The 25,622-nt window shown below is 41.0% G+C and overlaps 1 long non-coding RNA gene across 5 annotated transcripts in view; it reads left to right on the top strand.

The window, feature by feature from the left end:
* Positions 1 to 25,622, top strand: part of LOC105425598 (uncharacterized) — a 98,239-nt gene that overhangs the window by 13,629 nt on the left and 58,988 nt on the right. For 2 of the 5 annotated variants that reach the window (XR_016138148.1, XR_016138147.1), the window contains exons 3-4: positions 10,512 to 10,658; positions 10,726 to 14,842. The exons of the other annotated variants lie outside the window; for them this stretch is intronic. This is a non-coding gene — a long non-coding RNA (uncharacterized LOC105425598). Of the gene's footprint in view, positions 1 to 10,511; positions 10,659 to 10,725; positions 14,843 to 25,622 lie in introns of those variants that run through there. 5 annotated transcript variants of the gene reach the window in all.

Below are 25,622 nucleotides of genomic sequence, written 5' to 3'. Positions count from 1 at the left end.
AGGAAGTTGCGCGATTGTTGCGTGAGAATGCGAGTGCGATACTTTTATATGAAACTTCCGGAAAAGGATCTGCACGATACGTAAACGTAGTTCAGCGTATCATCGGGAAATATGCACGTGCGAAAACGTACTCGTCGGGAATTGATTGTTTCAGATCGAGCAATAAATATCCGTGAGATTGAGACGTGGCATCGTGATACGCTTCCTCGAGAAACTTTGGATCGTTGGGATAGAGATGGCGAATTTGCGCGCAATCTTGTGGATTTTTGAAAACTACAAAGTAATTCGAGAGATATATCGCGTTGTCCGCGGCTCTGATGAAAGAGATTTTACGTGATAAGAATTACGCTGAGATTCTTATGATGACTTCCCTTGATAAACAGATCCACGATCGCTTCGCTCGAGGACGATTCCCTTATAAGATCATCGATTATTATCAATTTCGCGCGGGATGGATCGTTAGAATAATCTTCCGGACGTGGTAATCCCTCGTGAAATTCGATTGCGAAATCTCGAGTTTTGTAGTAGAGTATTGAAGTTGCTGATAAGTATCCTGCCATTCGGCGTAATAAAACAAAATTCTTTCAAAGTAGACATCTGCCGTAACGAATAAATGATGAAGAAATCTCTTTACAAAGATTGTTTTTCCACATCCCGTCGGTCCGCACACGATCGATGTTTCCAGCGTACATCCATTTCGCGAAATAAACGTCTTGCGCGTCGTATTTAAATTAATAAACAAAGGGATGGGACACTTGAGGTTCTTGATTTTTTCTCAGAGAGATTTTTGAGATTTTTGAGATTAGCTTACTCGCGGAAGGGCCTCACCGCGGCGGAGGTGTGCTCGCACTAGCATCTTTGCGTAACGAGCTCGTACTCGTCCGTGACAAGCTTCGCTCGTACGCTCGTTCGAGCGTCCACCGCGAGAGCACCGTCTCTTACGAGCTTGTACGCGGTGCTCCTCGAAAGCTAATTCAAGCCGAGAAGCTTATTCGCGAAAAAATAATTGAATACTTATTATTGCGGATGTAAAAATTTATAATTTTTTCTTTTACAAAGTAATTTAAAAGATCGTAACTTATGCGATTATAATTTAGGATTATAATTTAAAAAATATTTTACAAAATATTTTAAAAATTCTCTATTGTAAATTCAAAATATTCTCTGTATAAAAAATTAGTGATAAAAGTAAGCTATAGGAAAATTATAAGAAAGTGGGAAAAAATTGGATTTAAAAATTTAATTTTACAAAATTTTTTTATTATACTTTTTCTTACAATTAGAGAAATAAATATTTTTATTACATTTTTTCTTAATAACTAAACGCAAATTTACATTTGTAATTTTACATTTTCTAATCGAAACTTCGTATAATATACATTTTTCAAATTACATTTTTTCTTAAATTTAATACTAAAATAAACTATGACTAAAATAAAAAATAATCTTAATTTTTACAAGCATATTTATCCTGTATACATATTTATACTTGCGGGAGGACGGGGAAAATTCGAGCCTTAACCTAACTTAATTTTAAGTAAAATATATCATAAAACCGTAGGGATAAGAAAGATGATTGTCGATGAATCTGCGCTTTAATAAAAGGAGCACACGTTTTTATTTCGTTTCGCGTTATTGCTTCATGAAACGCGGTGCGGCGAGTTGTCTTAAATTGCAGATTTATCTCTTCCTCCTCCTCTTTTTCCCTATTTAATAATAAATTATAAATACTCTTAAAATTAAGCAGCCTCGAGTTTTCAAAATTTAATTTAATTCCCTTTATCTTATTTCATATTTTCGTGCGTCCGGTGTACGTATCACGTACGTGTAAAACTTTGGCCCGCTAGATACAAACGCCTCGATGAAGCTACCATGCTCTCTCGGGTTCGTCGGTCATGTCACCCAAAAAATTACCTGTACGCGATTCGTATTCCTCGGGATCACCGCTGCTCGTATATATATATATAAGAATCTGTATCGTAATATAATACGCGACGATTTAATTTTTCTAAATATTCATATAATTTTAATCGCGCCTGTACCGTCGTATATGCCGCTACCACCACGTTGGTTATGATGGTGAAGGTACCACAGCTTCGCTCTTTAACTGCCATGAAATGTATATCGCATCCTCGTTGACGGGCAATACATCGACTATCTCGTGTTCAAGACTCGACAGCAATTCGGCGAAACGCTGAGAGGATCTTATTATTTCCGTATTCGGCAGGTTACTCCGTTACTCCGCCGAATTTCCCCCAAAACGAATTAAGACAGAGTTTGGCGACGGAGCGTAAGCCGGAATTACGTACGATGTTGTTATCGAGAATGATACTCTCGGTTGCTTCATATTCCCGCAGGTAGCGTTCTTTAGAAACGTCGTCGTTGCATTCGCTCGGCCATTTACAATATTTCAAAATTTTATGTATAAAATACTCTTGTTTTAGTTGCAAAAAAGTGTTGATATATTCGGTAAACAATCCTCCCTGACGCGTTTCGGGGTTATATCGCGTGAATTTGTACTGCCAAATTTCGTCTACCCGCGTCACGAAATATCCTTTTTCGACTGCTTTGCGTAATTCGCAGGACACCCATGTGCCCTCGAACTCATGCTCCGCAGGATCGTCATGAGTGCACGCGTCGCAAGAAAATGATTCACAACATGTACGGCAAAAAGTAAATAATAATTTACCGCGTACGCGATACGGTAGTACCGGGTGGAAGAGATCACGCGGGGGGAGTACTCGGCAACGTATGAGACTCTCGGAGTAAAATTAAAATTTGGCGCAATTCCAATTAAACCGGCGCATTCCTCGCCCACATAAATATCCGGGTGACCAATTGGAAAAACTCCGATCTTGAGTACGTACGAGTACAGAGAACATACGTCTACATACCGTATCTTCTCGGTGCCTGTAACCTCGTACCGACTCGCGATATTGCTAGTGCGTCCGCTGAAAAATGCATCGCGAGGATCGAGAGGTGGGATTTGCATCATAGGGTAATTTTCAAAGAAATTCTCGCATCTCTCGATTCTCGCGCATTTCTTCCTCGAAAACGCACTCCCATTTTTCCTGTTACATCCGTGGTTTTGGATGAAAGATAATATCTCTCGTCAGGAGGAGGAGAACTCGGGTGGACGCACGGAACTTCTTCTGTTCTCACGGAACGACGTCGTGAGGTCGATCCGCGAGTCGAATGCGCGTTAAGGGGGCAGCGATCGGGTCAGCGTCGGTGACGTTATTACCCTTGCCTGCGCCCGCGTTATCGGTGGTCCGTTTTTTAGGTCAGAGAACCGAATCTCTTTTACCAGGGATGGACCTAGTGCGATCCTCAGGGAGCCGGGAACGGCGCGGGGTCAAGTTTAGGAGAGAAAAAAAATTTAAGACCGAATTTTGATCAACTAATTTAATAATAAATAATAAAAACGAGTTACAATTTTCTGTTCGTGTACATTAAAAAAGAGTTGAGGTATTTGTTACAAAGAAAAGTCTTATACATAAAAAATAAAAAATAACCGCGGACAAGGAAAATCTGGGCTTATATTCCCAATTGTTCTAATTGGGGCAAAAAGTTGGTGATCGCGAGCATGTCTATGGGATCGGGTTGCAGGTGTGGAGGAGGATTAGGGTGCGCGATGCGGAAAGCCTTGATTGGGACGAGGTAGGGAAGAGGATCACGGGAAATATACATAGGGACGGTATCGATTATTTCGTGTTTGGAGATTTGGTCCCAAAATTGCTTGTCGGGTTTAAATTTTCGTGGGATGAAGAAGGTGCCAGGAGGTGGATGGGTGGGAGAGCGAGGAAATTGACGGACGAGGTAAAAAAACTTCTTCACGTCGAAGTTTTCTGGAGTACATTGGTTCTCGAATTCGGCCGCGGAGCGGAGGGCGGTGGCGTATTGATGCAGCGAGATGTTGGCTAGTCCCGGCTCTACTTCTATTAATCGCTCCGCGAGTTCTTCGGCGTGGCAGGTTTCGCGACGAATCCGCTTATTCGCTTTCTCTCGACGGTGTCGCAATGCCCGTTTCGTTCGTCCGTTCCGAATGGCATTTGTTTGGTTCACTATATAAATGAGAGTCAGATAAGAGAGAAATTGAGGAATCGAGATAAGGCAGCTTCACCGAATCAATCGGCGACTTGCCCGGTTGGAATGTTGTGGAATCGGGGGAGGCAGCTTCACCGAGTTAATCGACGGCTTGCCAGCTTAGAAGGTTGTGGAATAGAATGTTGTGGAATCGGGGGAGGCAGCTTCACCGAGTTAATCGGCGGCTTGCCAAGTCGGAGTGTGAAGAAATCGGGGAAGGCAGCTTCACTGAGTTAATCGGCGGCTTGCCAATTTGGAATGTTGGAGTGTTTTAATGAGACAAATATGTAGAGGTCGCGAACCAAACTGCCAGTTACCGCGGGAAAAAGTGATAAAGTTGGACTTACTTTTATGGACCGCTGGTGATGGTCGAGAAGTGTAATAGCTAGGCTGGATCGTCGAATCACACGAAATATAAGAATCGCGCACAGATTCTAACTGATAAAAGAGATTTGTTGACAACTTCGGATGGTCCCGACCGTGAAGGCGTGGAGCGATGAGAAGCGAGAAGAGAGCGATCCGCTCCAAGTCGCGGTTTTTAAAGGGTTCCGAAGGGGGATGGCACGGCTTTGCGCGACTAGTTATCTTTAAATCTGTATCCACCCGAAAGAATAATTCCTATTTCTCCTTCGCGCAAAAAGTTTTTCCGAAAAACTCTCATGCACGTTGAAGCGATAGTTGTACATTCCTCGAATGGACACACGTTTCCCCGCTGTAAGAATATTTTTCGGAAGGCCATGCATGCTCGGCAAAGGATATCAACATCGGTGCGACAATACTCGAGTATTTCACGTTGGAAATCAAATATTACATTTTTTTCCGACATTTCTGCGTGCCACGCGAGAAAACATTCGCGTTCCTCTGTTCGCATGGTTTCGGGCGCGTAATAGCGAACATCGGGTAGTGGACCGACATATGTTTGATTATCGACAGTATTAAATAAGTGCGGAAAGACACCTTTGTCACAAGTATCCGGTAACCCGAAGGCCTTCGGTAATTCTGACAAACGCATTGACATATAATTAACATTGTCGATAAATTTCGCGCGATTCGCTGTTAGGACCATAATTTTTGTACCGTTTAAAATTACACGAGGTTCTAATCCGGAATAATTTTCTACAATGTGCCGAAGGATAAACTGCGCGTCGAACGATTTCGCGTTATGCGCTATGCAGATAATACGTATAAAATGTTTTGTAGGACGTGTTGCGAATTCGATAAATTGTTTTACCGGATCTTGGCGAAAAACAAATTCGCGTACTCCGCACCACTCGCATCGCACCGACAAATCATCTATCTCCGCGCACGAATCGCAAATCTGTTGCGCGACACACAGAGTCGGGACGTGAATTTTTATTTCGGTTCCCTCAAGTGATTGGTCTTGGCGTGTCTCAAAATCATAAAACACGAATGCCACTCGTCCCTTTTTGCATTTCCGCTCACCTGAGTTATTCTGCTCGCTCTCTCTCGCAAATACAGAAGAATCCCCGCCGCACTCAACAACGGAGGATCTGTCTTCGCGAGAGAGAGGCTGCATGTAACAAAGATGGTTTACGGGTTTTTGCAAACTGCAGATTTTATAAAAAGAAATGTCGCATTCGTGTTTTTTTGTCGTTTTTACAACCCGCCCGCATCCTTCGCAGAGACGAATGGTGTTACAAACGCTCGTCGGAGTTTTACCGTCATACGACTTTGTCGCCCGATGATGTTCGAAGCATGCGTTTCCGAAGAACGAACGTTTGCAAGTCTCACACCTAACGAGTTCCACGATTTCGCATTGATCGCACGGCGGCACGTTGTTACAACGCGAACATTTATTCGAACAGCGGTGACCCTTTTCCTCGCGATATCCGATATTACATGGAATACAATACTCTCCTCTACTCCCCGGCTGCTTTTAAATTTAAAATTGGGCTATAATGTCGATGTTGCTCGTGATATATAATATTTAGCCGATATAAAGGTTCGCGTTCTAGAGAGGCGAGTACCGTGCTTCCGTCAAATAAGGGTCTCTCGCCGCGTCCAAAAGTAGCAGAATTATAAACAATAATAGCTATATTAGATGCGGCGAGAAAGCATTGGAAACATTCTATTTCCCGAATCCCGCAACCCTCCGATGGAATGGTGACACCAGCTCTCCTCATCAAATCCAACGCGAGTTCGCGTTGTAACGAGGAATTCTGATGTCTTACCATATTCCACCGCTCGTGAAGTTCCCCCGCACGCAACGTACCGCGTTCGTGATAAATTTGCGCGGTCACGAGAGAGCGGGGAAAACATAAATTGTCCGAATTAGAGATTGTTAAAATCGAACGTTTCGCAACGTCTTTCCGTGTAAGTTTATTCGAAACGCGTCCGCGATCTCTGGGCGCCGCGACATTGAAAACGCATACGTTAAAATTCTGCGCGATATCATAACCTCCGGAGCTTTGCGCTACCGAACTCGACGCCAAATGTCCTCACGAGTTAAGTCGCGTGCCGATCGAAATGATAATCCCGCCGGATCGTGCGTTAAATCCTCCGAATCGAATGAAAATCCTACGTAATCATGCGGTTCGGAGGTATGTAACGCATAAATTTCGGCGAATGCATTTTCAAGCCAGTTATAAACATCCACTTCTTCGGGTAGCGGACGCAAACGGAATATCGCCTCTCTTCCTAATATCGCGAAATTTCTAAAGCGGCGCGAATTTTCCCCGATTAATAATAAATGATTAAAATTTCTGATCTCGTGACCAACACGTGCTTATTCCCTTTCTTCTTCCTCCTCCCCCTCCTCTTTCACTTGTTCTTCTCCTGTCATCTCCTCCTCCTCCTCCTCCTCCTCCTCCTCCTCCTCCTCCTCCTCCTCCTCCTCCTCCTCCTCCTCCTCCTCCTCCTCCTCCTCCTCCTCCTCCTCCTCCTCCTCCTCCTCCTCCTCCTCCTCCTCCTCCTCCTCCTCCTCCTCCTCCTCCTCCTCCTCCTCCTCCTCCTCCTCCTCCTCCTCCTCCTCCTCCTCCTCCTCCTCCTCCTCCTCCTCCTCCTCCTCCTCCTCCTCCTCCTCCTCCTCCTCCTCCTCCTCCTCCTCCTCCTCCTCCTCCTCCTCCTCCTCCTCCTCCTCCTCCTCCTCCTCCTCCTCCTCCTCCTCCTCCTCCTCCTCCTCCTCCTCCTCCTCCTCCTTCCTTTCTTCGTCTGCTATTTCCTGCTCCTTTCCTGCTGCTCCTCCTCAACCTCTTCCTCCTCCAAATTTTCCTGAGATGAAAGCCCTCCTCCTGCGGCTCTTCATTGTTCGCTTCTGTGCAAAAGTTACAAAAAATTAGAAACATTTTATAGAAAATACTTCAAGATTGCTTAGAATATTATGTTCGTATTTAATTTAGTAAACGAGCATATTTTTCTGAGGTAACTCGCCTTTTATCGATAGTATCTCCTTCTCGCATAGAGAATAGGGCTGGGAGGAATTCCTATTAAAAAAGTTCGATAATTTAAAATTGAATACGAACATAAATCGAAAAAGTAAGAAAAAAGATTATATACCAGGCGGTGTTTCTCTAATTTCCTCTTCCTTCTTCGGGTTCTTCCTCGCGCTCCTCCATCTCCTCCTCCTCCTCCTTCTCTTCTTCTTCTTCTCCTTCTTCATCGCTCCAAATTCTTTCTTCCGGGGTTACGGGGGAATTCATATGGTATTCTAAGAAAAAATATATCGTAAATTTTTATTTTCGATATTAATATTATGTCCTTAATCAATAAAGATATTATGTACTTTAATTAATATTTTCTCTCTATCGACTTACCGGGCGAAAACACTCGCTGATCGGGAGTACTTACTGCCGTATCTAAAAACAAAGTTGTATTAAGATTTTCTAACTTTTACTATTTGTTTTAAAAGAATAATTTCTGATGCCTCCTCTTCTAATTCCTGCGTAGATTCAATACGTGGCCTTCCTAAAAGCATTAATATTTTAATCTTGGAAAATTGTATTTTTTAACATTACTCCCGTCTAGTTTTTAATAATATTGCTTACGCGCTGAACTTGCTTCTGCCTCGTCCTTTGCGCGTCACCTTCGAATTTGCGTGAGGATTCACCACCGCAGTGACTCTTTGACATGCCTTTCTTACTATAATTTATTATTAAAAATTAGCTAAATCGCGAGTTCGATATATGAGTTGCTTTTATAAAAATAATAGAGAGTCACTTACCATTGTGGAGATGAAAGAGGAGATTTTGGATGTCTCCAGCCACATCTTCCTCCTCGTGTCCAATCGCACGTCGCGTTTCAGTTATTTCTCCGGCAATCCGAAATAAACGCGTGTCGGTACCAAAGTATCCTAACTGATACAATACTCCCAATATTGTATCAGAACATTTGTACGAAAAACGTGTGAAAAACAGATAGTTGACATCGAGCGAAACGTTAGATATTTTAGTTAAAAATTTCTCCGCGTTTATGTAAGTATTCAACATCGATGCTAATTTTACGCTTCTTCTAATCACTTCACTGCCCATTTTTCCCGCCTTTATTCGCGCAAAATAATCCGAAACTTTTAAAACTCGCGTGACGAAACCAGGGTGAAGCACGAAAGAGTTCAACTCAGAAATAGTTTTAGATAGCCCAAAACGTACTATATATAGGGAAAATCTTTTCCAAAAGAGATTTATAAAAAATTGTAGAATTATCCCGTAGTTTCGAGAGCGCGAGGGATAGGAATGCTATCTCAGCCCAAGTAATAAATCATTTTTTCTTGAAAAATTTATATTACTTGTAGTTTAACCTTTTTCGATTTCACTTTTTTTTTGTTTGCTAACGGCGTTTTTTTGTTATAAACGGTGCCAGATATATAGCACGTCCAAATAAATAGTTATTTAAATTTGAGGAAAGTTCTTGCTTCTTCAAATTTTTAAACATTTAACAAATTGTCACGGCTATCTACATCTTATAATTTTAAATGAAGGAATGCGCGTAATATGATAAAATATTGATTTATTGATTTATTGATTGAATTCTTGTCGATACCAGGCTTCGATTGTTACCAACGAAGATTCAGATGACACCTCTGAGAAAGAACCTTCCCCCTCTTAATTATGGGTTTGAAAGAAGGAAGTGGTGAGAAGCTCGCGCGGGGATTCTGACCATTTCCACCTATAAATATGCGTGCGGAAAAAGCGGCTTTTCTTCGGTACTACCTAGGCGGTGACATTAGTCAGTGGCGCGTAATCAACCTTAGGGTTAAATTCTAAACTTATAATCAATTTCTGTAATATTTCTCTTAGGAGAATTTAAAAGCCTCCTCGATTAAATAAAGGTAAATTTTAAACTAAAATAATTAGGAAAACTGAAATCTTAAATTCTTAATTAAAATCAAGATTATAATTCTAAATCCAAAATCGGTCGCTAACAATAACGTAGTGTACCATTTAGTCACAGTCAATGGTGTTGCGACTGAATAATTTGAATTTAGAATCTTAATAATAAATAATTATTTTCAAACGTATTCATGCCCAAAAGAGGAGGGCGCAAAGTTCAAATTAAAAGATTAAGATTTCAGTTAAATCAAATGATAATTTTAAATAAAGATCCCTTCTCATTATTCCTAAAACTTAAGAATTTGGAAAGACAAACTAAAACTAAAATAATTAAGCAAATTCCTAAATATAAATTAAGAAAAATTGATTTCGAGGTAAATTATCCGAATTATAATCAATAATCAAATTAATAAGAAGGATCCCCGATACAAAATTTATAAAATTCATTTCCTATTCGGGGTTGATTAATTCACAAACCGGTTCAATCCCAGGGTAAAGTACTTAAATGTATTGACCTAAAAATGGACAATCAGGACGTAACAAAATTAAACATTAACAAATTTTAAACATTTATAAAATATTTCTTACTCGTACTTCTATTGTATATTTCGATACTTTCTTCTTCTTCTTGAAATAGTTTCTGCATGATTTTACGATGATTTTTAAAATTTTCTCATTTACTACTCTGACACGTTCGAATGTGATCGAACCTATAATATTCGCTTTATTCGAGAAAATTCTTTCCTTGTTGAAAAAGAGCAACGTAAAATTATAGTTTAATCGAATGTTCAATAATTTATTTATTTAACATTTTTCTCATCTAACATCTAAGACTCACTCGTGTTCGAACATGATCGAATCTGTAATAATTCTATTATTCGAGAAAAGTTTTTCCTTGAAAAAAGCAGAGACAAAGCAAAAAGACGCGTTTCTTCTAGAATCTACGGTTTAACTGTATATTATTTATAAAACGTACTTTTTTTGTTTATTTCAAAGGGTGGGGAAGATGCGATATAAGTAGGTAATGTTGTACCGCTACACTGCTTCACTCGAGTATCGACATTCGAAGCGTCTATTTCGAAAATATCTCTCCGAGTTTTCGTTTGTTAAAAGTGGACATTTTGTTCAAAATTCTCTTAGTAATATGGCCGGACAAGAAGCTGCGAATCCCGCTAAATTAGAAAATATTCGCAAGATATTCAAGAACTCTGTGCAAAATGTGGAACAAATTTGCTGCTTTCTACAACGTACTACCCTCTCAATACCTCTCATACGAAGAAATTACACGTGAGATTACAATTATCTAAGGAAAAGGTCTTCGAGCCTGTTATTAAATTGAGTGGTAATTCTGCAGAAGGAATCAGCTTTGATCCGGACACGTGGCAGCAATTTCAAGACAGTATTCGGTACATGAGCGCAAACTCACTCTCCGCAACCAAAAGGATATCGAAGTTGCTGTGAGAACGCAAATAAATAATTTACCATTTTTGGATACATATTTTAATATTGTATTTTTAGAATTAATTACACTAAAATTTAAAGAAATTACTAATATAATTTTAATGAATCGAGAGTTATAATTTTTATATAATAACTGAATAATGTATTTAATTTTGAACAAAACATATTCATATATATATGTGAAAAATAATAAATTTAGCTTATACATGATAACATAAATGTAAATTTACATCGTTTCTTTATCTTTCCCTTTATCCTTTAAATTTTTTCAACTTCTTTCCTTTTTTTTTTAAAGCTATTTACGATGACCTGCACGAACGTGTTTTCCTATTGTCTCCTAGTATCTCTATGCTTTCTTGACATCTCTCTCTCTCTCTCTCTCTCTCTCTTTCATCTTTCAGTATTCCTGCAAAGTTATCATCGCGTCGAAAGAAAATTTTTTCAACCCACGTTTGTCATAGGATAAAAGCCTCGTATAACTTCAAATTCGTCGACGTCGTCAAAACTCTAGTGCAAACCTGGCCGTTCCTGTTTTCCTCCCCCAAATACCATACGATTCGGTAAATAACTCTAATGGTTATTACTTTGAAAACCTCTCGTCTTCAAAACGTTTATTCATTTCCTCCATACAAAAAATGTCAACTCGAGAAATTTATTTAAATTCGTTAGCTATGAGGCGTCGAGAAACCTTCTGTCCTAGAAAACATGATTTATCATAATCCATATACACGTAATAAAAACTCGCAAAAAATCAATTTTCTTCTCCTCGCTCTATCCCTCGTGTCATAAAAACCGCATTTCCATTCTCGTCAAGTATATTCCCTTCACACCCTCCATCTTTCTTTTTCGCAGACGCCATTTTATTTTCGGACTCCGAAAATAAAATCTTCCCAGACTTTCTCCTCGTTCCTCTTTTTCGTCTAACAATTCGACAACCAATCACACACATGGAGCACTATGCAGAGTCAATTACGCGCCGGGCAGCTTTGGCTTCAGCCAATCAGAATAGCCCCATTAATTACGTAATTATCACTTGCTCACCGACCAATCAGAACGTTCCATTCCCACGTGACTGACAGTTTTTTGACAGCGGGAGGCCACGCCCTTGGCGCCAGTGAGAAAGTGGTGGGGGTTTGTTTTGACAGGCCATGGCTACCCACATACTACTTACGAGCTGCCACGGCCGGTGTTGCAAATTATAATATTTTGGAAAGCTGTTTGGAAAGCGTGGGCAAGATTTACGTGTATGACTTTGCAGGCTTCTTTCAATGGTCGGTTATTAATATTAGGTGATGGTATATTCACTGATTGTCAATCTTCGTAGTGAGGGCTGTTTAATTCGCGGCCGTGGTTTAAGTAGGCAGGTGTATATCCGATGGCCTTGTGCCATGCGATATTGTACGCAAATTGGAGTGCGGAGATGTGATGATCCTACCGCCGGTGATTTTTCTGTATGAATTGCTTGATCACAATTTCGATCGTTCGGTTGGTTCATTCCATCAGATTGCAATGAGGGGAGTAGGTGAGAGTGAGTCGGTACTTAATGCCATACGTTCGCAGCACGATTTTGAATTGTCCCGCTATAAACTGACGACCATTGTCGGACATTACTGCAGGGGCAGTCCGGAAGATTATCTGTTTCGTCAGCCCCTGTATTACGGCCGCGGTAAAGGTTGCTTGGTAAAGGTCGTAATTCCATCTATTTAGTAAATTGGTCTTGCATGATTAGTAATCCATGGTCAGAATGGCCATGGTCGAGCGGAATAGTGTCCACGAGATTGATAGTGATCTTTTTCCATGGAGCTAACACATATGACGGATGGAGAAATCCGGCCGGATTCCTGTGTTATTTTGTGTGCAAGACAATTTTCGTAGTTTTGTACATAGCGTGCGATATCGACAAACATTCCGAGCCATTAATAGAGGCGGCCGTTTGCGCGATCGTTTTTGCTATCTTTAAATGCTCTGCGATCGGTTCGTTGTGTATTCGGTGTAGCACTTCGGATTGGCGCTCCCGTGACACGCACTTCTTCCATTAGTCTGGCGTTTCACGGAAATCTGTTGAAAATAAGAAGAATAAACGATACAGCCGATTTTGACGGATGCTGTAATCTTTAAAGCCCGGTCTCTCGTGGACTTTTTTAAATTGTCGGCGATACCACGGGCAGATGATGCGGAAATAATTACGAGTTTTCAAGACTGGTTCGTGGTCGGGCCCTGCCGTGACGCACACCCGGAATTGAATGATAGAAAACATATGTCTGCTATTGTACTTAGAATGGTGATAGTACATTCAGTAGATACATCAGGTCGTAAATTTATGTCATTTATAACGCAGGCCCATAGTGGATACGCGATATCGTTTCATGGAAAAAGATTTATCAATTTGGGAAGTATCGAAGCCAATGTTTTTGGAAGCCATTCAGAATCTATTTTTGTACTTGTATAAAATGGTCTCGCTTTCCCGCGCGGAGAGCGGTCAGTCGGTTGCCAGGAGGGGAAGCGAGGACGTTGGAGACAGAAAGTTGTTATTAAGTTATTAGGCGATAATTATAAGAAATAACGATGCTTTATTCAATTAATAGCGGTGCGATGGAATGCACCGAATCTTCGCGTCAATGTTCGTGGCCGTGGACGGGCGAGACGGCGATCGGCGCGCGGATAGCGCGTGGATACAAAATGAGATATCGCTCTGGCGGTCGGCGCGATACTGGTCGCGGCGCGCAGTTCGGTGGCGCGGGGCGCGCGCGGCGGCGGCGGTGTCGCACGTGTTCGTCGCGGGCCTTTAAATCGGCGTTGGTTGAAACGTGCACGCGTGTCGCGGGTGTTGTCGCGAGGGTGGATATTCGCGAGGTCGTCGGATCGTTTAGATCGGAGAACGGGTGTGCCCGTTCTCTGCCGAGAGGGCTCGGCTGACGGGGGGTGCGCCCCTCGTCTGTGTGAATGCCGAATGAACTCGGCCAGCCGGGGAGGGCCCCAGCTGTGTGCGGAGAAGAAAGTGACGGTGCCGAGTGTACTCGGCCGATCAAGATGTACCCTGGTGCTCGGAGAGGTGGTATCGGGGGGAACTCCGATACCTGGCGGAGAAATCTCAGAAATGGCGGAGTCGGGTCGAGCGAACTCGACGCGCTGGGGAGACCCTAGCAACTCTCGGCTTGCCGTGCGAGATACGGAGGATAGGTGATACAAAGGACACACACACTTTACTCAAACACACAGTGTACCATGAACGAAACGATGACAGTACCACTATTGGGTATGTAAGTTAGCATACATGCACGACAGATAGTATAATAAATAAAGGGTAAATAAATAGGACTTTTATAATAAATAATAAATAATGTTAGATAAAAAGGAGGAATAAATAATGATTACATTACATGTTTGCAATTACACACATGAACATGCTACCACCACCGGTACCAGTGCTTACCCTGTGCCCTGTCGGTCCCTCTCCGCTTGCTCCTTGATGGACATAATCTCCCCCGCAAATTTGCTAAACGCGGACCATTTCTGTTGTCCTTGGATGATAGCCCCCAATATCTTTCTCAAGTCAGGTCAATGTCCCCCAGTTCAAAACCCAACGAGTCGAATAATTCTCTTCCAAAACCATGCTCTGCATTCAAGCAGAGTATGGTCCGCGTTGTCACTTCTTCCGCCCGTGCAATGTGAGCATAAGGACGAGGGAGCCCGACCCATTCGAGCCAGAAATTCGTTGAAACAGCCGTGTCCGCTGAGAAGCTGCGTCATATGAAATGTCAACGAACCGTGCCCGCGACTTATCCAGCCGTCGAGCATAGGAGCAAGGGCCTCCCTGATCCTAACCCCGGATTGTCTGGGATCCGCCAAAAGCGCCCTCCAGGACTCCATAGCGTCTGCGTCCGCCCGCTCTCTAATTTCCCTCCTCGTTCTGCTAGAGATAACATTTCCATTTCTATTTTCCCTCTCCTTCCAGTAAATGTTCGCTAGTCTATTGGCCCTAATATGAAAGGGGAGAATTCCAGCCAATAGAGACGGCTTTCGGCCAGGCCAAGCGAACTTGGCGCGTTGGGGAGAGCCCCAACAAAACTCAGGCTTGCTACCGGTTTCGGATGCTCGCTTCCTTGAGACGGGCTCTCGGAAAACGAGCTAGGAACAGGAGTCAACGAGGAGTGATTTCCTGTGGAGAGCGATGCCTTTTTATATCCGAGATCGACCTCGGTATTTTCGGTCGGATCGGTCGAATTGGTCGATCTCGGGGTTAGCATCCCTCTCCCCAGGAGCGGAAAAAAGGATCGGGTATAATTGGTTTTTTGGGGATTAGACGGAATAGGAGCGGGGGATGATTAAAGATAGGGAAGGAATTCGGTGGGAAGGTAACGGCGCGGTGCGGGGGTGGTTACGCGCTTGTGGACGCGTCGTGACGCGATGCGGGACGCTCGCTCGGTTGCGTGGCGCGGCGTCGGTGCGGCGCGGGACGCGTTCATGCTCGGTGGTACGATGCGTGGCGCGGTGCGGAGTGCGTTAGCGCTTGTCGGCGCGACGCGTAGCGCGGTGCGAGGAAATACCACGAAAACATACATGTTTTCGTGATATTCTCCGACGCTTTGAAGTTCGCATATTGACAGATTAAAAAAGGAGGCATTACTGCCTCTTTGCGGCCACTGCCGCACTCCGCCTGATGTTCGGCGGTCCCCGACGGAGTCGGTCGGGGGAAATTCGGAGGAGGAATGGAGCGGAGGGATACGCTCCGTTACATGTATATAACGTCATAATCTCCACATATTTAGAACTAAAATCATATATATTTGAATTGTGATACCGGAAGGGCAAAAATTTTAAGAGATATTCCGCTATCTCTATATATATATATATATATATATATATATATATATATATATCAAATATCACAAATAGTACTCTACTTTGTACTATCAGCTTCAGCATGGAATATATACGAAATTTTCTTTGCTTATATGACACATACTTCGCGGACCCCAATTCTATGATTATATATATATAATATATATATATAATCATAGAATTGGGGTCCGCGAAGTATGTATCATATAAGCAAAGAAAATTTCGTATATATTCCATGCTGAAGCTGATAGTACAAAGTAGAGTACTATTTGCAGAAAGATTATGTCACACAGCAGCGAAATTTGTGACGAGCTTCGAAAATAATGCGACGATATTGACGGCGGGACATAGACGATATTGACGGCGGGACACCTTGAAAGAGTCTGCTACACTATTGAGCTGGCGATATTTCACGTCAAATGTGTATTGCTGGAGTTCGAGTATCTAACGTCCGAGCCGTCCGTTCGGGGATTCCAGGCGCTGGACTCATCGGAGAGTCTGGTCAGTGACAACTGTGAATTTATATCCCTCCAAATAATTCCGCATGTGGCGGATCCCCCATACAACAAGGCATTCAAGCTCCGTGCGCTCAAACAATTGCGCCCAGCTCCATTCAAAGTACTCGCGTAGGCAATTACGCGTTCTTTAGAATGTGACACCGCTTCGCATCTGTTCGAAAGATATGTTTGATTATAATTGAGAGATTCACAGCCTGGTCGGATAGTGAATATGAACGCGTATACTTGCGGGATAGCGCGTGGGTCGGATACGCAGCGCGTTGCTAGGCAAACGGGCCCTTGTGTTGCCAAGCGCTCGAAGGTACGGGTTATTAGGCAACCACAGATGCGTAACACGTGTTTTCGTACGTCGAAGGAAAAGTCCGAGATCTCCGACTTTTCGTGTGTGAGGCAACGAGAATACTGAGAGCGTTCGATATTCTTGTGGGAAGGTGAAAAGTTCAAGAACATTCCGATTTTTCGGAGGAGGAAACGAAAATACCGCGAGCGCCGGGTATTCCGCAGAAAAAAAATCCAAGAATATTCCAACTTTTCGAACAAGAGGAAACGAGAACACCGCGAACGCCCGGTATTCCGCAGGAGAAAAGTCTGAGAACACTTCGACTTTTCGAATAGGAAGAAAGTGAGAATATTGAGAACGCTCAGTATTCCACAAAAGAAAAGCCCGAGAACACTTTTCGGATAAGAAGAGAAAGTGAATACTGAGAATACTCGATATTCTGAACAAGAAAATTCTCGTATTGTTCGGATCGGAAAAGTATTTCGAATGATCGGACAGGTCTGATTGTTCTTTGCAAAATTTGTTGGGTTTATATACCCATTCTTGCGCTTGTCAACACGCGATTTGTTAAATTGCAAAACGCTGTCGACGTATGACAGATCAGCGGCGCGCGTATGTCGCTCGGTCGCGATCGGGGATGTCGGGCGACCCTGGTGTGGGCCGCGTAGCGCACGCTTAGTAACGGAGCATTACATATGCTCCGTTATAGTACAAATATTAATAATCTTAAATATAAAGTAGAATTGTAGCGATCAAATAAAAATATAATTCTTTATAAACAAATATGCGGAATATGTATTTAGGAATTTTTCAGTTTTTTAATGAGACAATGTTGTTTTACATTTTTCCTTTCTAGTTCTGTTTCACGTGATGCAATGATTACGTCTCAACGAAGAATGTATCTTGGACAAAATTTTTTTCAGAAAATGTGCGATTTCTCAATAAAAATGTATAAGTCCAAATTAATATTTTTTATTAATGCAAAATTAATTCATCTTTTAACTCAAAACCACGCTTTGCAATGTTGCAAAAAAATATCACCTTTGAATTTCATATTCATTATGTTTGGTTCAAATGAGAAGGAAATGTTTTATATGCTTAATTCTAAAGGATCGATAATTATTTCGCCCCTATTGTTGTCAAATGTGCATTTCTTTTATTGTCTGTCCAAATCCTTTATGAAAGTAAAGGATCTTGGTACAAATTTTCAGCTTAAAACGGAATAATTTTCTATTAATAAAAATTTTTATGCAGGAACATATAATTACGAAATGCCCATATATATTTATATTAATTTCTTTCTTTTGTAAAATTTTTGTATAAAACTTTGGCACAAGAAAAATAACAGTAATAATGAGAGAACATAAGAAATAATTAAAAGAATAAGTTTCACATTAATATTCTTTTACAAAAAGTTAAGTTGAGATAAATTGAGAAAAAAATTGAATAAAAATATATATAATCATATATATTTATGATCAAAAATATATGTGATTATATGGACATTTTTATTTGATTTCTTCATAACTTAAGATTTTATCTTTTATAAAACAAGCAAAAATTAAAATTCTTCTAATTAATTTTTAATAATTATTTTTATTTTCCTTTATTACTATTTTCTTTATGAAAATTCTAGTGGCGAAGAATTAAATAAATATTTTTTGGATTAATTCATATTCTATGCCAATTAATCCTATGCAACAATGTAAAAAGATTCTTGATAATATGAAATAATAATACTTATTCAAGAAAATATGAATTATCAAGAAAATATGAATAAAATCAATAATTAGAAATTCTATTGAAATATGCAATTTTCCATGTAAACAAAATAAAAAAGGAGAAACTAATATGAATATATTTCATATAATGTTATAATATATATATATATATATATATTTATTTTATGTTCATGCATAAAAACTTTTTTATCGGATTCTCATTTTAAGAAACTTCATTATTGTAGATTGAAGCCGCTGTAAGGTAGGATATATTACTGCCGAAGTGGAACTGCTATCGAGTGGCCTCTAGATATAGAGAACAACGAATATACAAAGAAGCAATCTCGCAATGAACAGACTCTGAGACGAGCAATGGGCTTTGCTACTCTCTCTTGAAAAAAGTTACATGTTCTAATGCAGCTTTTACAAGATGAGTTGACGCCTCTCGTCTAAATACAACTTTGAAATTTTCTCTACAGTCAGCGTACTGCTCCCCGTGTCTGGGGAGCTTAATTGAGACGAGCAATGGGCTCTGCTACTCTCCCTTGGAAAAAGTTACATGTTCTAATGCAGCTTTTACAAGATGAGTTGACGCCCCTCGTCTAAATATAGCTTTGAAATTTTCTCCACATTCAGCGTACTGCTCCCCGTGTCTGGGGAGCTTAATTGAGACGAGCAATGGGCTCTGCTACTCTCCCTTGGATAAAGTTACACGTTCTAATGCAACTTTTACAAAATGAGTTGTCGCCTCTCGTCTAAACACAATTTTGAAATTTTGTGGAATTTAGTGGAATTTTCTCCACATTCAGCGTATTGCTCCCTTGCTTTGGGAATTTAAACAGTGTTTGTTTCATACCGAGCAGTTGTAATAAGAAATATTATGTTTTGTCAGTTACATTTAAAGTGGCAGGCCTACCGAAAGCAGGATTATCAATAATTATACATTAACAAGCTCCAGCGGCTTTTAATAATTATATTATATTGACAATATATATATAATAGCGAATTATATGACTTTTAGAATTGTATCAGCAGTTTATTCCAATTAAATATAACGAATATAATTGAATACAATTGAATATAAAATTCAAAGGAATTGACATTCAGTCTTTAAAATATAAAAGTGATATTAATATCTATAAATCTATAAAATAAAATTAATATATTATAAAAATCATATTATTTTTAAACAAATATTAAAAAAAAAGTATAAAGATATCATCTTATTTAAAAACTGTGTAAAAGTGTCGACTAATTTTCCTGTACAAGCAGTTTTTCGTTGTGACGTTCTGTCTCATGTTCATCTTTTTATAGCAACATATTCTTGAAATACACTAAGAGAAAAGATTTTGTGGATTTAACAAACCACCAGTACCTTGTAACAAATTTGATTTGTAGATATAATGACAAAAAATATATTAGTACCGAAAACGAATATGATTTGTTACATTTGATTAGTTGTTAGTCCAAAATAATATTTCTATCATGAAACAGCTAGTTCGTCATGAAATTGCTATTTCAACCAATTATTGATAATAAAAGCAATCATGTAACCATTGGATAGATTTTTATTTGCTAGCAATACTGATTATTTACAGAAGATACAATTTAGCAAATTAATTGTTTTATTTACAATTATATATTCCTTCATATATATTTCTTTCTGCAATAATGTGGGGGGGGGGGATAGAATTGACAATACATTAAATTCGAATAAAATATATTTCAGCATGTAGATCTTACGTTATTACAGTTTAAAAATATAACGCATTATACATAATAAACAGGTTATGTAAGTAAAGGATTTATTATACTTGATAGATTGCAATCTATAGGGTTTCCAAAATTTTACTGTCAATTGCTCATATATAAAACGGATTAAACTGGGCAGAAAAGTCCTACTATTTTGCAAACAATCACGCAAAATTTTGAGTTATTAATGATTGAAAATGATAATCTATAGAAGTTTTTTTATAATCAACTCAGAAATTTGCGTTTTATCTACAAAATAAGAAGGGAGGGTGTGCGTCACGGCGGGGCCCGACCACGAACCAGTCGTGAAAACTCGTAATTATTTTGCGAAAAAATACCACCTCAGCCAGGAATCGAACCTAGATCTCCTGCTTACCGGGCAGGCATCTTATCCTTTCGACTACCGAGGCATGTGATGATATTTATCGCAAATAACGTGTTTAGAATAACACGTCAACAATACAATGATACATATACATATACACATATTACAATATATATATATATATATGTATATATATATATATATATATATATATATATATATATATTACAATATGCACATATACATGTATTCTTTCGAATCCCCACGACCGGTACTCCAGAGAGATGATGATCCTATTCTCTCGATGGATGCAGATCGGACTGCAGCGGCGACACCCTCCAACACCATTGGCAAATATACAAATAATCCTCCTGGAGCACGACAGGAGAGATTGCATCAAGCATGGCTCGAGCCCCCGGATAGAGAACTTTTCTGTTCAATTTAATGTTCTACCTTCATATGAGCGATTGGCAGAAAAGTTTCGGATACTTTGCATAATGATAGAATTCTTTCTAAATGCTATAATTAAGCATATATGTTTCTTTATTAACTGTAGTATATGCATAAAGAGATTATGGATCAAGCAAATCATTTATTCTAAAACCGGACCGCCTTTATGTCGGCGCGTGATTTATTAAGTTTTATATACGCGGATACGCGTCGGTCCAGGTTCGATGCAAAAGACGGCAAGACGACATATAATGTTCTTAATTATTAATTATTTATTTAGATAAATAATTTAGGTGAACAATTGAGATGTCTAATCATGATGACCATTGTAGTATTTTACAAAAACAAAGATGGTTCGCACGAATCTCTAGTGGTTAGTGGTGCGCATTTGATTTATGCGTAATATTTCACGCAAGAATTACAATAGTTTGGCTCGCGAGTATTTACAGCGAAGATTTATGCGATTATGTACAACGACGATTTACAATAAGTTGTTAAGCAGCACAATTATTTTATAGCAGAATTTACACGGTTATTTACAGTGAGCGTGATCGAAAATCGAAATATCGCGAGCGCGGTCGAGAATCGAAACGTCGCGGGCGCGGTCGGATTTCATCGCGAGCGTGGATCGCGGATTGATTCCCAGAGGAAGGAGAGAAAGGATAGTGCAGGTCGTTCATGGTGGCGAATGGCCTCCACTGTCAGTAATATATGGGTAGTCATGGCCTGTCAAAACAAACCTTCACTACTTTCCCACTGGCGCCAGGGATGTGGTCTCCCTATCAAAAACTGTCAGTCACGTGGAAATGGAGCGTTCTGATTAGTCGATGGGCGTGGCAGGTAATAATTAGGTAATTAGTGAGAGTACGTACATACATACATACATCATATATATGTACGTACGTACATACGTACATACATATATACATACGTACGTACATACGTACATATATACATACATACGTACGTACATACGTACGTACATATGTATGTGGCCACCGCATATATCGCGCTCGATAAACATAACCATATCGGTGAGCAACTCAAATTTTACACGCGTATATTTTAGCATGGTGTCCCACGTAAAACCTGGCAATGTATAGTAATGAGCGGAATCGAGACTATAACTTTTGATGCAACTTTCGCGGAAATTTTCGAAAACATCGGCCAATAACAAGACATCGGTTTTTAAATACAGATCGCTACATTCGCCTAAAGTTTTAATAGGGAACCATTGCCAAACGTTCACGGCGTGCGTGTAATTATTTTCCGACATCGTATCACCGGTCAACGAGCTATAAAATAATTCGCGCGGTGGTAGGCGCGTGTCCTGCAGCTTGTCCGCGCGATCTACGTATTCGTAGGGAAAGACACCTTTACGCGTTGTTACGTCCGTGTTCTGGACGAAAGATAATATCTCTCGTCAGGAGGAGGAGAACTCGGGTGGACGCACGGAACCTCTCCTTTTCTCGCGGAACGACGTCGTGATGCCGATCCGCGAGTCGAACGCGCGTTAAGGGGGGCAGGGATCGAGTCAGCGTCGGCGACGTTATTACCCTTACCTGCGCCCGCGCTATTCGGCGGTCCGTTTTAGGTCAGAGAACCGAATCTCTTTGACCAGGGATGGACCTAGTGCGATCCTCAGGGAGCCGGGAACGGCGCGGGGTCAAGTTTAGGAGAGAAAAAAAAAATGTTTACTATCAAATTTTTGATCAATTAATTTAATAGTAAATAATAAAAGTGAGCTACAATTTTCTGTTCGTGTACATAAAAAGGTTGAAGTATTGGTAACAAAGAGAAGTCTTATACATAAAAAATATAAAAAAAACAAAACGACCGCGGGCAAGGAAAATCTCTTATATATCCAATTGCTCAAGTTGGGGTAAAAAGTTGGTGATCGCGAACATGTCTATAGGATCGGGTTGCAGGTGTGGAGGAGGATTAGGGTGCGCGGTGCGGAATGCCTTGATTGGGACGAGGTAGGGAAGAGGATCACGGGAAATATACATAGGGACGGTATCGATTATTGCATGTCTGGAGATTTGGTCCCAGAATTGTCTGTCAGGTTTAAATTTTCTTGGGATGAAGAAGGTGCCAGGAGGTGGATGGGCGGGAGAGCGAGGGAATTGACGGACGAGGTGAAAAAACTTCTCCACGTCGAAATTTTCCGGAGTACACTGGCTCTCGAATTCGGCTGCGGAACGGAGGGCGGAGGCGTATTGGTGCAGCGATATGTTGGCTAGTTCCGGCTCTACTTCTACTAAGCGCTCCGCGAGTTCTTCGGCGTGGCAGGTTTCGCGACGAATCCGCTTATTTGCCTTCTCGCGACGGTGTCGCAATGCCCGTTTCGTTGGTCCGTTCCGAATGGCATTTGTTTGGTTCACTATATAAATGAGAGTCAGATAAGAGAGAAGTTGAGGAATCGAAATAAGGCAGCTTCACCGAATCAATCGGCGGCTTGCCCGGTTGGAATGTTGTGGAATCGGAGGAGGCAGCTTCACCGAGTTAATCGGCGGCTTGCCCGGTTAGAAGGTTGTGGAAATGAATATTGTGAAGTCAGGGAAGGCAGCTTCACCGAGTTAATCGGCGGCTTGCCAATTTGGAATGTTGGGGTGGTTTTAAGATAAATAAATTGAGAAAAATAAATAAGAGGTCGCGAACCAAACTGCCAGTTACCGCGGGGAAAAATGATAAGCTTGGACTTACTTTTGTTGTAGCGGCCGGTGGCGATGGTCGAGGAATGCAATTGCCCAGGCTGGATCGTTGAATTGTTCGAGAATAATAAAGTCGCGCACAGATTCTAACTGTAATAGTTACGGAAGGTGTCGACCACGAATGTAGCAGGAAGAAGAGAGCGATCCGCTCCGAGTCGCGGTTTTTAAAGGGTTCCGGAGGGGTGCGAATATCTGAGGGCGTGATGGATTTCCGTGTTGGCTTGTCAAATGATAGTTTAGGAAAATTGTGAATATAGAGGAAGGAGGGGAGCGGTGTCCTATGATTTGTGGTCGTTTTTCCATTTCCAGATTTCCCAGCGAATGATAGAATTAGTTTTTAGATAGATAGAATTTATTAATAAAAATTCTCCCGCTAGTTCACACTCTTAATCGCTCATTGGTGTGCCAGCCAACGGCCACTAATCAGTTCTTCTTGATTGGTGCTTTTTGTGTTTCCCCACCAATGTGGGGGGTGTCATCCCCGAACGATCCAACGCGTTTCCTATCCGTTAGGGATTTGCTTTCGTAAATATTAATTTTTATTGGGGAGTCATAACCCTGTTGGCGCCGACGAGCCGGTTCACCGAGTGTTTTTTTTTTTGATAATGAGACATATCTCGGGAGAACGATTGTTTATTTAGTTTTTTTTTTTTTTTTTTTTTTTGTTTGATTGGGTTATTTTTGTTTGATCGTTCGAAGTGCCCGTTTATGGATTAGCAGCCGTTAAATTTTTCCTTCCCGAAAGAGAAGAATTTGTGAAGTCCCCCGGACGTAACAGCGTCAACAAGTTAAAATCTTTGTTTAATAATGTTGAAAATTCGAAATGTAAAATTTTTAATTTTTCTTTTGTTAGAAAAGGTGCCAATTTATCGACTGGTATTTAAAAATTTGATACGAATCGATGAACCGTAGTTGTACACAATTTCGCAAATCTGATCTCTCGGCGGTATCTTTAACGTGTTTTGTAAACGAGATATATTTTTCTTTTGTTATCGGCAGCACGTCGATCCTGCCTTCGAATGCCGTAGCTATTTCCATAATGACAAAGTGCGCGTCATAACCGGATAAGTTGTGAAATACTATGGGAATGTAATATGAATCTTTATAATTCAGATTACAATTTGAATGCGCGGGACCACGGTAACGGCCGGTAAGGTGGCAGTGATCGCGTACCCGCGTGTCGTCCGACGCAAATGATTTTTCACAAATGTGACAACGCGTCGCGCTACGATATGCCTCCCACTGTTCTCGCGATAACGCTTCCATAGGGACATTCGCGGATAACAAAATTTTTACTCGATGCGCTAAAGCTTCGAGTTGCCGAACGAACCATATAACGCAGTCTTCACCGCGACGAAATTGGTACGTGGATAACGCATCATCGTATGAGCATCGCACGTAATATCCAACCACGCTGAATACCTCATGCCGCTGATAGGTGTATGACGCGTTTTCCTCCTCTGTCGGTTCCGTTCGCCGTAGTATGCACTCCAAGTCTGCGTATGCGACGAAAGGAAGTCGTTCCTTATTTACATGTGTTACGTCCGTGTTCTCGTCAGGAGGAGGAGAACTCGGGTGGACGCACGGAACCTCCCTTTTTCTCGCGGAACGACGTCGTGACGCCGATCCGCGAGTCGAACGCGCGTTAAGGGGGGCAGGGATCGGGTCAGCGTCAGCGGCGCTATTACCCTTACCTGCGCCCGCGCTATTCGGTGGTCCGTTTTAGGTCAGAGAACCGAATCTCTTTGACCAGGGATGGACCCAGTGCGATCTTCAGGGAGCCGGGAACGGCGCGGGGTCAGGTTTAGGAGAAAAAAAAACTGTTTACTACCGAATTTTGATCAATTAATTTTAATAAGAAATAATAAACGTGAACTACAATCTTCTTTTCGTATACATAAAAGGTTAAAGTATTGATAACAAAAGAAATCTTGTACATACAAATATAAAAAAAAAACGACCGCGGGGAAGGGAAATCTCTTAAATACCCAATTGCTCAAGTTGGGACAAGAAATTGATGATAGCGAATGGGTCTATAGGATCGGGTTGTAGGTGTGGAGGAGGATTGGGGTGCGCGCTGCGGAATGCTTTAATCGGGACGAGGTAGGGGAGAGGATCGCGGGAAATGTACATTGGGACAGTATCGGTTATGGCATGCTTGGATATTTGGTCCCAGAATTGTTGGTCG

This window comes from Pogonomyrmex barbatus, unplaced genomic scaffold (genome assembly GCF_055798465.1).
Source record: "Pogonomyrmex barbatus isolate J1 unplaced genomic scaffold, ASM5579846v1 scaffold12, whole genome shotgun sequence".
Classification (NCBI taxonomy): Eukaryota; Metazoa; Arthropoda; class Insecta; order Hymenoptera; family Formicidae; genus Pogonomyrmex; species Pogonomyrmex barbatus.
The sequence above is the reverse complement of the archived record's forward strand: the minus strand, read 5'-3'. Positions and strand labels throughout refer to the sequence as shown.